This window comes from Mustela nigripes, chromosome 3 (assembly GCF_022355385.1).
Source record: "Mustela nigripes isolate SB6536 chromosome 3, MUSNIG.SB6536, whole genome shotgun sequence".
Taxonomy (NCBI): Eukaryota; Metazoa; Chordata; class Mammalia; order Carnivora; family Mustelidae; genus Mustela; species Mustela nigripes.
The window spans coordinates 139,928,340-139,944,346 of NC_081559.1; the positions used below are offsets into that span (position 1 = coordinate 139,928,340).

General features: G+C 39.3%; 1 protein-coding gene across 1 annotated transcript in view; it reads left to right on the forward strand.

The window, feature by feature from the left end:
* Positions 1 to 1,324: 1,324 nt before the first annotated feature.
* The window catches only part of HNF4G (hepatocyte nuclear factor 4 gamma), a 122,218-nt gene continuing 107,535 nt past the window's right edge, over positions 1,325 to 16,007 (forward strand). Inside the window, exon 1 of the mRNA XM_059394748.1 lies at positions 1,325 to 1,410. The gene's annotated coding sequence lies outside the window, so the exon portion shown is untranslated. The remainder of the gene's footprint in view (positions 1,411 to 16,007) is intronic.

A 16,007-nucleotide genomic window follows, 5' to 3' on the forward strand; every position in this document is an offset into this window, starting at 1 on the left:
AAAAAAAAAAAAACTAGCTCTTTGATCTCCCTGGCATTGTTATTACAGTCTTAAAATACCCGCCAACCCCTGGTCGGAAAAGAAAAACCTTACGGATTAAGTAACTATTTATCTCATGAGGATAATTACTTGTTTGACCCGAAGTCATTCATTCCCGACACCACCAAGTTAAATTGTTGAGATGTTTTTAAAAGCCACAGCTTCTAGGCTATATTGCCTGATTAACAAAAGCCTGGTCCAGATGACCAGCGCTTCAGGACCGGGTTTGAGCATCATTTCTTGAAGTCTAAGGCTTGGGAAGGAGCCTAGGAGAAAGAAAGCTTTCCATCAGATACATATGTAAAGAAGTACTTAATGACTGAAGCCACAGGTGGCTGGGTTGCAGGGGAAGGGAAACTCGACCACCACTTCTTCCTAGAGCTCTCGGTGGTCAGGAGCATCAGGGAAGGAGGTAACCCCGGCGGCCAAGGTGCAGTTTAATGAAATGGTTGCGGCTTCCCCTAGCGGTGTGGCCGCGGCGCTGTCCCTAGGAACCGATTCCATTCCCTTTAATAATACTTCCGGCCCTTTTCTGGACCTCGGTGGCTCGGGATTGTATCTGCATTCTCCACCGAGGCTGGTGCAAACGTACTGCCTCGGGGTCGACACCGCCCTAGACGAGGCGTGACCCGGGGGAGCTGACGGTGCCCGCGTTGCGGGCAGCTCGTGGCCTCAGGCCGCCGACACGGAACCTGGCGGGGCTCCTCTGGTGCGGGAGCGGGGAGAGGGCTCCGAATGGTCAAGCCTCGGAGGGCCTCGCCCTGATGGTGGGAATCTGGGCATGTGGCGCGCGGCAGATACCGCCTGGCGGCCTCGGGGAGGCCCTGGAGAGCCGCTGCCCGGGTCAGCGGGAGACCGGGGTTTGGGACTCGCTGGCCCGCCCGCCCGCCGGTCGTCCTGGGGCCTTGGGAACAGGGAAACGAGCGCGCTGAGGCGGCGGCGGCCTCGCTGCTTTCAGTTTTCATTGAGGCTGCTGGTTACTGTTTAACATCCCCACCCACGTTTCAGTTTGTTTAGTAAATCGATCGTTCTGTGAGAGTCAGGCCGCTGCCCCGTCGCCATTGAGCAAAACTAATACTCTCCGGCATATGGTCAAAAGTCTTCGCTAGAGATCCAGGCAAACAAACAAACAAACAAACAAAATCCTTAAGCCTCCTCTCCCCGATCACCCAGCCCCACCCCCACCTCCCACCCCTACCTCCCACCTCCCACCTCCGCGCTTTCGGCCAACTTCCCAAGCTGGGAAAAGTGCGGCGCAGGACACCGCTGCTGGGGTGGGTGCTGGGGGGGGGGGTGGGACCTGCTGCCGGGAGATGCGGCGGCTGCGGCGCAGCTGACCGACGCGGGAGCTCCGGGAGCGCCTCCGCGCAGGTAAGTTCCTCGGCCCGCGGGGCGCGCTGCGGGCTGAGCCGGAGTCCACCGCTCCCGGCCGGTGTCGGGCAGCAGGAGGAGTCTCGGCGCCCCTCGGGCTGCTGAAGGAGGGGGGGCCCCCGCCCGGCCGCGAGGGGCTGAGCCTTAGGATTCCTGCGCGGGGCAGGGATGAAAGTAGATACCCCGAGGCCTCCCACAGCCTGCGGTGGAGCGAAGAAGAAAGGGCTGCGGGAGAGGCAGTGGGGGGCATGCGCAGGCCGTTCGCCCAGGAAAAGTAAAATAAAAGTTGGATTTGTTGGGGCGAGAAAGCGTTGGTGCCGTCGGTGGGTCACGTGGTGGCCGGGTTTCTGGGGGCTTTGGTGGAGTTTTGTTTTGTTTTGTTTGTGGTCTGGGGCAAGGCCATGGCATATGGATATCTACGGGCCGGGGAGGTTTCGTGGGGGAGATGCTTGGTCCTGGAGCATCACCCCAGCCCCCTGCTCAGCTTCTGTCCGTTCTCCCACAAAGACGTTTTGGGACTGGGTATCTTCCGTGACGCTGCTGCAGTATTATTTGAGAAGCAAACTATGTATGTGTATGTAATAGTTACATAAATATATACAGTTCTATTTAAACCGTTTTAGCTTCCTTGGGAAAGAGATGTCCCTTAGAAGCTTGTTTGAACAATGCACCAGTTAAGCAAAATCATTCCCTGTCTAAGGGGAATAAGCCAACACCCGATAAGATCTTTGAATTGAATATATGCGCTTCCCACCTGATCCGCCTGTTCATGAGTCTTGCCCAAAATAGAGTCAAAGGACCCCTCTCCAGCCTGCAATCTAAGGTAAACTTTGATTTGACACCAAGGGCTAGAGGGTACAGAATGCAGAAGTTCTAGACCTAAAGGGATGTCCTGAAAGCTGACCACCTCATTGATAGCAACATTTCCTGTTTCTGTTTTGTTCCTTTTCCCACTTTGCCATTCGTTTTTCAGGTATCTTCTCTCTCCTCCACAAACATTTATTCATTGTTAAACTATTCTTCCTCTCCAGCTATCACTATTTTTACATAATAATCCTGCTGTCCCCACCCTCTCACCACACCTTCCTCTTTTCGTCCTCTGTGGACTCCTCCTGAAGCCACCTGATCTAATTTATTGTGTTTGAAGTTAGTGGCGGAGTTGACTCCTCCTTGGTTCTATTTGTAGGAGAGAGTGGAGGAGAGGGCGCTAAGAGTGGTTGGTGGTGAACTACCCATTTGTCTCTTTTCAAAATGAAGTAAAAGGCCGCCTGGCTGGCTGAGTTCATAGAGGATGTGACTCTTGGGCTTGGGGTTCGTGAGTTCGATCCCCATGTTGGGTGTAGAGATTACATTAAAGAAAATCTTAAAAATAAAAGTGGAATGGAAATTGAGAGCCGTTGTTCTCTTCTTTCCATTTCTCCTTAAGTTCCACTTGCGGGCCACAAATATAGAATTTTTCTCAGCATGCTTTATGAAGGTAACACATCACCACTTTTACTACATACGAATATTAAGATCTTACAAGACTTTTATTCTGTAGCTGTGATTCTAAGCATATGGAATAGCGCAAATTTTGGTGGTTGCTAAGATTTTTTTTTAATACCCACATGCAAATAATTTTGCTTTTGTGTGCCCCATTTCTTTGAAAATTTTTGTTATTTCTGTGAATTCCAAAAGTAATAAAGAACATGAATACTATGGTAAAATAGAAAGTGAACCGCCTTCCCTGTTTTACTTCATGTGTGTAACCACCATTGGTGGCATGGTTTGTTTCCCTTCACCTACGTAACCACAGAAATTTTCCTTTCATTATTTTAAAAAAAATGTTAATGGCTCATATTCTACCAGTGTTCTGAAATTTATTTTTCATTTAATATTTATCAAATATTTCTCTGTCAGTATATGAAGTTTTTTGTTTGTTTGTTTGTTTGTTTTAATATATCTACCCAACATAACCAGCCAGTATCTCCCAGAATATTCACTAGTTCATAGGATGACTCACTGCCCAGGGGTGACCAGCTGAGGAGGAAGTGAGGACTGAAATCTTGACCTTACAAATAGTGATGTAGTAAATGTCTATGTACATTATCTTTTCAAGAAGATAGATTTATTCTGGGAAGAGAATTGCTGGCTCTAGGGGGATATTCACTTTAAATTCTATAGGTATTGCAAGGAACCTTCTTAAGTACCTACAGTGTATTTACCATGTTCTTGCCAACACTGGATGATATTGATGTGTTTAAAGTGTTGCCAGTCTGATTGAAAAAGTGATTTGTCATTGTTGGAGTTTTATAATTTGGAAATTATATAAACCTGTCTTGGAAAATCTGACTTAGAGAGCTTGAGAATTTTGTTTTAAAAATATAATAAAGTAGAGGGGTGCCTAGGTGGCTCACTTGGTTAAGCCTAGACTCTTGATTTCAGCTTAGGTCGTGATCTTAGGGTTGTGAGATTGAGCCCCATGTTGGGCTCTTTGCTGAGTGTGGAACCTGCTTACAATTCCCTCCCTTCCTCTGCCCATCCCCCGCCCCCATGCACTCTCTCAAATAAATAAATAAAGTAAATTTTTAAAAAAGAGTAAAATAGAAAGGGAATTACATGCATTTCAAAATACCATCTCATTTTGAGCTTGTAAAGGATGCCATTGCATTTGTTACTATCTATCCATTTACTAAATGGCTAGAGGTACTGGTACATGATAAGTGAGAATTTCTATGTTACAAACGTGTATGTACCTAGTGTTTGCTGTTGTGATTTTTGGCTCTTGACTTCTGTGTTTGCCACCTTCATAAAAGAGGATTCCACACACTTGGGAATGAAAACACAGTTTTAAATGAGATGTCTTAGCTTTAGATCCGTAAGCTATAGATGCAAACAAAGTAACTTGGTATACAATGATACCTTTGTGTAGAATCACTTCTGTTCACCCTCCATGTAGGAATTGTCCCCTATTGCTAGTAATAAGCTTACACAGACACAAGGAATCCTTCAAGTATGGCTTACTCTTACAGTTGGACAACCTATTTAGGAATATTTTATATATATATATATAATATATAATATATATGTATACATATATATAAATATATATATATATATATACACACACACACAAATACATGTATGTGTGTGTATATATATATATAGCTAATATTTACTGAATTCTTAATACATGCTGAACTATTTCAAGCCATTTACATGCATTTTTTTCTTCTAGATTCTTTAAACAAATTTCTACAGTTCATATCAATAATTTTCCTATTCCCAGATGAGGGAAAAATAAAGCATAGAGAAATGTAAAAACTCTACTGAAATTACACATCTACAGGTGATAAAACTGGAGATTCAAATCCAGGCACCATGGCTCTAGGCCAGGAGAGTAACCATGTCTGCTGGTCATCAGGTTGCTCATTGCACAAGGGTGACCAACTAAGGGGGAAGTGAGAACTGAAATCTTCATCCCCCGCTCCCCCAGCCCAAGCTATATTCCCTTAGTCTTGTCTGAGTGTTCCCTAGGGAAGGCACAGAATGTCTGTAAGAGCTCACAGCAACCCTCCTCCTGATATATCGAAGCTGTGTATAAACACATTTGCTTATAAGTAAGTCCCTTTGTAAGTCAGTCTATCTTGCCCGTTCATTATGGATATACCATCAAGAACAAATCTGCCTTATTGCCTGTACTCCCTAACTTACACTTAATACGTATATAATACATGATATTGTAATAATACATATATTTAATACAATCTCCATGCATGGGAAAATTAGTCTCTGATGTGTTGGCATGAAAACCATTGGGTTTATCAAGATGGTTTTCTGGAAAATGTATAAGAAGTTCCTTTTTTTTTTTTCTATTTTGTGACTTTTCTTAACATTTTGAAGGACTTGAAGGACACGAAGGTCTTTGAGGATGACCAGCTCATGGCATATAAGCCAAGAAAGGAGGCTTTGTTGTCATACAGAGATGTTTCTATCCCTGTCCCACCATTTACTAAAAGGGGAGCCGAGGTTAAGGGACTTATAAAGTCCACCAGCCTAATTTTTGAAGTGTATAGAGTTATAATACGTATCTCATAAAATTGGTATGATGATTATATATATGTTAATACATGAAAACATTAGAACAATGATTTGGCATATATTAAGTACCCAGTATGTATTCTGTGTTGCTGCTATTGTTTTGATAGAATGAGATAATGTATCTAAAATACTACTTGATTTATAGTAAGTTGTTAATAAGTGTCACCTGTTTTTATTGACCCTCTCTCTAGAGAAATTGTATTTACATACACAAACAAATTACATATATCTTCAAGAGTTTATGGAGCTCTAGAGACCTGCCTAAGCCCTCTAATGGGCCTCAAATGTATCAGATAGACATAGCTCCTGACTTCATGGGGGCTTTTCAGCTAAACAGTGTTAAAGATTGCCCTGAGTATGTTGAATGGTTAGAACATGGGCTTTGGATCATTGAAATCTGGGCACAATCTCAGCCTTTCTCTCTGCCAGCTGTGTATCCCCAAGTAAGTTATTGTTTCTTGCCTGAGTTTATGAGAATAATAGTCATTACTCACAAAGTATATGTGTATTAATTATTGTATTATTTATATTAAGCATTTTACTTGTTGAATGTTTGATACTTTCTCTATATTCTATTTCAAATATAGAAGAACCACATTTATCTGTGATAGCAAAAAGTCATCATAAACACCTAGGTAGTGTGTCCCTGTCTCATTTAAAGTATTGGCTAATAATGTCATCTGGGCCCAGTAATTTAGTATGTTTTTAAAAATTTTGAATCTTTGAGTATTGTTCCTCTAGGTCACACACTGTGTTGTATTTTGCTTGTGCTTTTAGCTTACTTAAGATTATGATATCTGTCCCACTGTTTGTTCATTTGTTTTGTGCTTTCTTGTTTCAGACATCATGGCTGTAAGTTGCACATAAAGTTGCTACATATTAATTTAGCACAAATTAAGTTATATATACTGTACTAGATGTCTAGAATACAAATATGAATAGTGTCTCTGCCCTCAAACAAAATAATCTACTTAGAAGACCAATACATATAATCATCTATAATGTAAGGTGACAACTGTTCTATTAGTATAAAACATAGAAATACCGGGGTGCCTGGGTGGCTCAGTGGGTTAAGCCTCTGCCTTCTGCTCAGGTCATGATCCCTGTCCTGGGATTGAGCCCGGCATCGAGCTCTCTGCTCAGCAGGGAGCCTGCTTCCCACTCTCTCTCTCTCTCTGCCTGCCTCTCTGCCTACTTGTGATCTCTCTCTGTCAAATAATTAACATCTTAAAAAAAAAAAAAAAACCCAAAACCGTAGAAATACCATGGAAAATGGAAACACATAGAATACACTTAACTTGAGTAGCCTAGAGAGGAGTTAATGATTTTCTGATTAGATGTTGTTGAACAAGGATCTTTTCCATGTCCGAAAGGCATTTGGGGCAGAGGTGGTTACAGTTGGAGTAGATGGCATAGCAAGGGATGATGTGGAGAAGGAACACTGGGCCAGATGGTGACTCGATGCCAAATATTGAGCTATGTCCTCTAGGCAATGGGGAGCCACCCAAAATCTAGAAATAGTTTGGGTTATGAAAGTTCTCCTTCTTTTTTTCCCCTAAGATGGACTGGCAGCATTTGAGTCAGATTGTTGGGCGGGGGTTGCGGAGATAGGGAGAATATTATTTCCCTATTTGGGGCTAATTTTCAACAATATAATTAGTTTTTCTAATCCAAAGTTTTGCAACAACCAACTGTTCTCCTTTCCTAGTCTTGCCAGCCTCCAGTCAGTTTCCCAGAGAACAGGTGGGGAGATGTAGAGGAGATAGATTGGATCATTGTTTGTTTGTTTTTTTTCCCCCCCATTTAAAACAACTTGTTAACTTCTGAATGCCCTTAGCGTGAAGTGCCAGATGAATTGGTCCATGATGTCCATTTAAAGCTTCATCTCTCTTTTCTTGAGATCCCTTACTTTACTCTTCAGCTGGAATAAATCTCTTAGTTCCTCAAACGCACTGTGCTTGGTGCCTTCAAAGTATGGTTTCTATTCCTTCTGACACTCTTAGCCACCACCAACATCATCTCATCCCCACCCCCCATCATTCTAGCCAACTTCAACTTATCTTGCAGGTCTTTGCTTAAAAAAACCAAACCAAAACAAAACAAAAAACCTTTAAAATATTTCCTGACTCCTGATCCCAATATATCAATTTCCTTATATCTTGTTGCTTCCCTGACAAGACAAGTTACTAGTTTGTCTTGTCTAGCTTGGGGTTGGATGTTTGCTGATCATTCTCCCAAGCTGACTGTTGGGCTTCTGAGGGTAGGAACTGTTTTGTTCTTGCCCACTTCTTCAGCTGGGCATTTAGCTGAAGCTTAATGAAAGTGTGTTTACTGAATCAAACAACTAGAATAGAGAAGGAAGGTGAAATACCAACAGTGGAATTAAAATGCTTGTTAAAAACCTAATTTTCAAGCACTGTATTCTCTATTGGGGCTAAAGCAGTGACTAGAAATGATTCCTAAATTTTTCATGTCTGGTTGGAATTATGAATAAAAAAACTATTACTGTGTAAGTGCAAATGTTGAGTATTGGAGGATTATAGAAACCTACCAAAAGGTCCACTAAATTTTCTTGGAGTAAATTATACAAGATATGACAATGATTTCTTTATTTTTAAGTCAAGAAGGATATAATTTATTTGAAATTGAGAAAAAATTACATTGAGAATTATATTGAGATAGAATTTACATTGCATAAAATCCATCCAAACGTACATTTTTTTTAAGACTTTATTTATTTATTTATTTGTCAGAGAGAGAGAGAGAGAGAGAGAGAGAGCACGCACAAGCAGGATGAACAGCAGGCAGAGGGAGAAGCAGACTTCCTGCTGAGCAGGGAGCCTGATGCAGGACTCTATCCCAGGACCTTGGGATCATGACCTGAGCTGAAGGCAGTCACTTAACCAACTGAGTCACCCAGGTGTCTCTTCAGTGATTTTTGACAAATGTATGCAGTCATACAACCAGTACCACGATGAAGATGTAGAACATTTCTGTGCCCACTTTACGCCAAATTCCCTTGTGCCATTGAGCAGGTAGCCCCTTCCACCTCTCTGCAGCAACCACTGATGTGATTTCTGTTTCCAGTATTGCTTTTTCCAGAATAATATATAAATAAGATAGTATCATATAAACCTTCGTGTCCTCCTTTTTCTCAGCATAATAATTTTGAGATCCCACTGTCTAAGTTTATGTATCAGTAGCTTATTTCTTTTTTAAAAAACGGATACATGAAGTACAATCGACAGAATAAATTGCACATATTTAAAGAGCACGATTTGAAAAGTTTTGACATATTTATACTAGTGAAACAATCACCATAAAGGTAATAAATATAGCTAACACCCCTAAAGGTTTCTTCAGGCTCCTTTGTAAACCCTGCCTCCTGCTCCTTACTCAGATAACCACTGATAGACTTTCTGCCCTTGCACATTAGTTTGTATTTTCTAGAATTTTATATCTGTGAGATCACACAGTATTCCTTTGGGTCTGGGTCCTCTCACTTAGCATAATTATTTTAAGAGTCATTCATTTTGTTGCATTTATCAGTGCTTCTCTGTTTGTTTGCTTGCTTTTTGAATAGCATGACACTGCAAAGATATGCTACAGTTTGTTTATTCGTTGACCTGTTGATGAACATTTGGAGTGTGTCATTTTTGTTTCAGTTTTGGCTTTTGCAAATAAAGGGACTGTGAACATTCTTGTACAAGATCTTTGTGTGGACATATCCTTTCATTTGTGTTGTATACAGTTGACCTTTGAACAACATGGGTTGTTGTTGAACTGCACAGACCCACTTTTTTGGTGGATTTTTAAAATAATAAATACGGTATGGTACTATAAATATATTTACTCCTCCATATGATTTTCTTCTTCTTTTTTAAAGATTTTATTTATTTATTTGACAGAGTTCACAAGTAGTCAGAGAGGCAGGCAGAGAGAGAGAGGGGGAAGCTGACTTCTTGCTGAGCAGAGAGCCCAATGCAGGGCTCAGTCCCAGGACCCTGAGATCATGACCTGAGCTGAAGGCAGAGGCTTAACCCACTGAGCCTCCCAGGAGCCCCTGATTTTCTTAATAACATTTTCTTTTCTCTAGCTTCCTTTATTTTAAGAATCTAGTATTTAATACATATAACATACAAACTGTCTGTAAATCGATGGTTTATGCTATTGGTAAGACTTCCAGTCAACAGTAGACTCTAAGTAGTTAGGTTTTGGGAAGTCAAAAGTCAGATGTGGATTTTCAACTGTGTGTGTGTGTGGAGTCAGTGTCCCTAACCCCTGTGTTGTTCAGAGGTCACCCATAATTACTGAGAAGTATGATGGCTGGATTCTATGGAAGAAACTGTCAAACTCGTTCCTGATTATACCACTTTATGTTGCCACCAGTAGTTCTCGTTTCTTTACATTCTTACCAACACTTGGTATGCCCAGTCTTTTAATTTTAAACATTCTAAAAGTTATGTAATGAGATCTTTTTGTGGTTTTAATTTGCATTTCCCTAATGACTAATGAATCTGAGCATTTTTTCATGAGGTTATGTACATGCATGTATTTTCTTTGGTGAAGTTTTGTTAAAACCCTATGCATCTCCATCTACCTTTTGTATGTGTGTGTTTGTGTGTGTGTGTGTGTGTGTGTGTGTGTGTGTGTGTGTGTTTTCTAAATTTTTTAAAAATTTAATTTAATTTTATTCTTTTTCAGTGATCCAAAATTCATTGTTTATGCACCACACCCAGTGCTCCATGCAACCCGTGCCCTCCTTAATACCCACCACCAGGGTCACCCAGCAACCCCCACCCCAAACCCTCCAAAACCCTCAGTTTGTTTCTCAGAGTCCACAGTCTCTCATGGGTTGTCTACCCACCTTTTAAAAATTGAGTTGTTTTCTTATTATCAAATTGTAAGAGTTCTGTATATAGTATAGCTACAAGTCCTTTATCAGATAGAAGTTTATTCTCCTCCATATGAATTTATTTTTATATAAGGGCTAGGATTTGACTAAAAGAAGAAGACAGTAAATGATATTTCAGTCATTAAAGTTAGTTTAATGACTTTATGAGACCCCGATGTGTGGTAATAGAGGAAAAGGTGGTGGAAGTAAGTTTATAAAAATAGGAAGCGGTCTGAACATAGACACTTTTTTATGCCATGCTGTGGAATTTAGACTTTTTTTTTGTGAGCACTAACATTAATAAATATCAGTATAATAATAATAATAATGATTCTAATACTTGCTTTACAGTTTATAGAATTCTTTTATATGTATGATTTGTGGTGTTTTCCCCTACCCTATTTTATTTAAGTCCTTTGACAGCCATGGGAAGAAAAAGACTTGGAAGCATGTGCAGCCAGAATTAAATATGGGTTTTTGGATTTTGAGCCAATGTCTTTTTAGTGAGTGTGTGTGTGCGTGCGTGTGTGTGTGTGTGTGTGTGTGTGTCTGAATTTAATGTGTGATGCAAGAGTGATAGTTGTGTTGGTCTGTAAGGAGTACACTCTCCCAGCAGGGCAGGGGATAGAGTCCTGCTGAGTTCTGGGAAATGGTGTAGTAGACCCTGGTAAAGGTTTGGGAGTATAGTTATACTTTGAAAATGACAATTCACAGTCAGTGTGGTACAAAAATTCCAGAATCTCAGAGGATTTTGTAGACTCTGAATGTTTTTAGTTGTCCTTTATTTGTAAGCTGATTCTAGATGAATAAAATAAAATTATATGTATTTGTTAATTTGCTAAAGAAACATATAGGATGACCCAGTTGTTTTTTTTTCTTTAATTTTAATTTTTAAAAAAATTCTCTTGAGAAATTCAAAGACAACAGGAAGTTTTTTAACATAATTCTTTGGTTCAGTATATTTGGTTTCTTTTGTCCTGTTCAGGACCCTGACTTGTTTTCCCATATCACTGACATGCACCCTTTGATCAACCTTAGAAACATGAAAAAAATTACGTGGTGAACAAGCTCACAATTTATGTCTGCTTTCTTTCTTTCTTTCTCTTTTCTCTCTTGGAAGTTTTGACATTTCCAATTTCCACATTTGCTCCTTTTTTGGAAATTTCATCCATCTTTAATTTCTGTGGCTTCTTTTCATGGTAAAGAAATATTCATACTCTCAAATACTCATATTCAGATACCCTCTTACCAAGTATGTAAAAGCAAATTAATAATTATGTTTAGTGTGTCCATACACATTGCTGTGTTACCTGTATATCTTCTGTGTAATCATTTCAAAATCACTTTAAAAACTGCTCAGGTACTGTGAAATATATCTATGCAGATTTAGCATGGGACTGCTGTTTTCTTACTGATTAATCTGGAATGCCACAGGGTCTTTTGAAGTATATTGCAAAGCCCTTCTCATCAAATGTATGTGATTTAGGTAGTTTGGGGCAATGGAAAGAGGATCCAGTCTATCAGGTCAAACAGACTTGACTCAAACCTGTAAGGCTATGAGGATGTTAGCCAAGTGATCTGAGCCCCGCCTTGCTCATGTGCACAGTGTGTTGGTTAAACGAGGTGCGGCTGGCTGGATCATTTGGTAGAGCATGGGACTCTTGATCTCCAGGTCATGAATTTAATCCCCATGCTGGGCATAGAGAACCTACTTTAAAAAAAAAAAAAAAAAAAAAAAGCTAAATGAGACGTTATTTAAAGTATCCAATATAGAATCGGACATGAGACAAATACTGAGATCACTTGCTCATTTGCATCCTCTCTATATCATGTTAATATTTCTATATATTTATCCTGCTTCTTAGGTTTCATATACATGCATATAGATATAAACACATACCCATAACTTACTATGACCATTAACTACCATGACTAGTGACCATTTATTAAATATTTTCTGTGCACTGGGCTCTCAGTGCTTCATGTAAATCATTTAGTCTTTACACTAACACCATAAGGTATAGACTATTACTATCTCCATTGTGCAGATGAGGAAACTGAGGCAATGAGGCAAAGAGGGAAAGACGTAGCTGAGACTGCACCGCTAGTTAAATGTAAGCATCAGGGGTGAATCAAGGCTGTTCGCCTCCAGAGTTTAGATTCCTCTTCTTACAGAGATGTTACATAGTTGATTTCCTCTCAGTTTTCACAGTATCTTTTCAGGCTAATAATGAAATAAAGTAATTTTAGTTTCCTCATATTTTGTGTCCCATCCTTATTCATATGAAGCGTGTCACTGATTTCACTGGACTCATCTGAGCATCTCTCAGGTTAAGGTAACCTACTAATAACTGCATATGTAGACAAACACCTTGGTGGACTGATGCCTGAATCAAGCTGGAATAGATTGTACAACACTAAGCTGGAGCTTTTAATTGTAGATAATTTATTAAAAGCAGGGATAACAATTATAATAGGCACATGTTTGATGACGTAAAACCTGAGGCTTTTAAGGGGTGGACTTTCAGAATTTTAACTAGTTTTGCACAGTGAGTTGAAGCATTTTGAATATTAACTTAATTGTAATTGTGTGTACATTATTATCTTCTCTTCAGGTGTTAGGGATAAGTATTAGTTGAAAAGTCTCTTAAATTATGATTATTTGATAATGAAACTTCTTAAGAAGGAAGGCTTACAATTTAAAAGGCCTAGAGTGTTTAAAAGATGATTTTCCTTTCTTAGTTTAGTTGATCAGCTTCTTTCTGGACAAAGAATCCTGATACCTGAAATTATGGATATGTTAAATAGTAAATGTAAGGATATGTGTACCTAGCATATATAGTATATACTGAACTACTTTCTGTTACCACATGGCTTATGAATTTTTCTTCTATTATGCATTGGTTCCAGAAAGTTGAAACTTGTACAACTTGTAGAGTAATTGTTATCTGAGTAGAGTATTTTTGATATATGTCCTCAAACTGCATTAAACACTTAAATTATAAAGAAGAGTAAACAATATGCATGCATAATACATAGTTCTTTTATATAAGCCTAAAACAGTTTTGAGTAACATTGTCATTTTCTACCTATATAAAGCACATATTTTTCCTTATACGTGAGTCCAAAACCTGACATTTTGTTTTGTGAAATTGAATTGATAACTTGTATATTTGAAATAAGTTGCTATGATAAAAATGTATCCTTCATTAAAAAGGGTTGTAATTAGGGCGCCTGGGTGGCTCAGTGGGTTAAGCCGCTGCCTTCGGCTCAGGTCATGATCTCAGGGTCCTGGGATCGAGGCCCACATCGGGCTCTCTGCTCAGTGGGGAGCCTGCTTCCTCCTCTCTCTCTGCCTGCCTCTCTGCCTGCTTGTGATCTCTCTCTGTCAAATAAATAAATAAAAATCTTAAAAAAAAAAAAAAAAAAAAAAAAAAAGAATTGTTTTAAAAAAAAAAAAACAAAAAAAGGGTTGTAATTAGGCAAGAGTTTTTTGAGTAAATATTATGTACAAAACATGTAGTGGCTTAAGTAGTATAAGGAATAAATAGAATCCCTAGAGTTTAGGAACTAGCAAAATAGTTGGAGAAATAAATACAAAAATAATTCTCATTCAAACTGGTTTATGGTAAATGTTGGAATATACAAACTGCTTTTTCCTGGATACTGATAATACATATAATAAAGAATTATATAAATCAATTTCTATAGAAATATATACACCAAGAGTTTATATAGCTCTTCTTTTTGATATAGTATATTCCAGATACTGGGAAAGTATACAGAACTTATCTCAAAAAAATTTTTTTTTCTACTTGAAGAAAATTAATGAATAAAGTATTTTTTAACATAGGTGTTGGTAGTATGCTAGGGCTGCCTTCACAAAATACTGGGGGTTTTAACAACAGAAATTGATTTTCTCATAGTTGTGGGGCCTAGATGTCCAAGATCAAGGTGTTTGCATGTTTGGTTTCTTCTGAGACCTCTCTCTTGGCTTAGAGATGGCCATTTTCTCCTGTGTCTTGATTTTCCTTTTGTGAATGTCTATATCCTAATCTCCTTTTCTAAGGACACCAGTTTTATGTTAGGGCCCATCCATATTTTACCTTGATTACTCTTTAAGGACCTTATCGTAAGTACAATCATATTTTGAGGTATTGGGGGTTAGGGTTGGGGGTTAGAGTAGGGGGAGGGCACAATTCATCACGTAACAGCAGGGTAACCATGAAGTGAGTTAGTCTTACTACAGTTTTACACACTTAAATCTTCCTTGTGGTTCATGCATGTATTTATTTTAGACTGTAAGTTAAATCAACTTAGTCCAAAACCCAAACCATTCATGTTGATATCTAGAAAGCCTTCTTCTCTCTTAAAACTCACCCCCATCCACACTGTCATTATTGCTTTCATGCATCCTCCCTTTTGACCGGTCTGATCAGGACAAATGGCAAAAAAATGATACGGCTTGAGGATACCATCTGGAATCACTGAATAATACATAGAAAGATGAATCTTCTCTGAATAATCTAGACTATGAATAGTAAGTCTGTTATTTTTCAAGATTATTTCTATATGCTGCATGTGTACATACTACTATTTCCCTGTCTTGGCCTTTGAGTAACTGGTGCCGTGTTTTGATTAAGTAGCAGTAGAGGAAGATTCAGTGGGTATGAATGTTTATTTGTGTCACTGAGACTATGAGAAGTTAAAGAGCAATGCCAAATCAAGCTGAACTCCAAAATAGGGCAGATAGATACTGTGTTTGCACTTTGGAGGAGCATTTTAAATATGTCTTTCAGATTTTACTCTCTGCTGTGTCTAAGACCTCATATAAGACATACATACCTCACTGTAGTTTAGAAGCGCTGGTAAGAAGCATTAGATATACAAAGGAATATATACAATAATTCAAGGACTGATAAACTATGTATTTCTGGAATTAACGGGAAAGAGACATACAGCAAAGCACCATTGATGCTGGTAGTGTAAGTACCCAAATGCCAGGCCTGTTCTGAGCGACGCTTTCCATGGCTGCATGCCTCCTACCCAGAGCTGCACATCCCGTCTATCCATGGCAGCATCCTATCTGTCCAGGGCGGCGTCCTGTTTCCCCTGGTGTTTAGATAAACAAACACACAAGGCCTTTCAGGTGCAAAGGGGAGTTTCTGCATTTGAAGTGATGCATTAAACAGATAGTTTCAGAGTTTCTCAGGTAGAATCCTGACAGCTCAGCTTGCAATAAAAGCACTCCGATTCATCCTCACAAACACTTTTGTTTTACTAACAGTATAATTGAAAATCACAGTGTTTGGAGCAGTGTGCTTACTCCAGTGGGTCTGTTGTAAAATTGTGGAAGATTGGTTGCAGTATGTCTTCAGCCATCTTGTAATAAATATCTTAGGAACAGTAGGTCATTGATTTAGAGAAAATTATCAGTCTTGGTATGGGGTGGTATGTGTAAAGCATTTAAGACAGAGGGAATTAGACAGTAGACTGAGCTACTACTGAGTGACTCTTGACAAGTAACTTAACTTGTTTGTGCTTTAGTTTGCCTGTCTCTCATCTAGAGGAATGTTACCTACTTTCATAGGGCTCCTGAAAAACTTAAGTTGGACAAAAACGT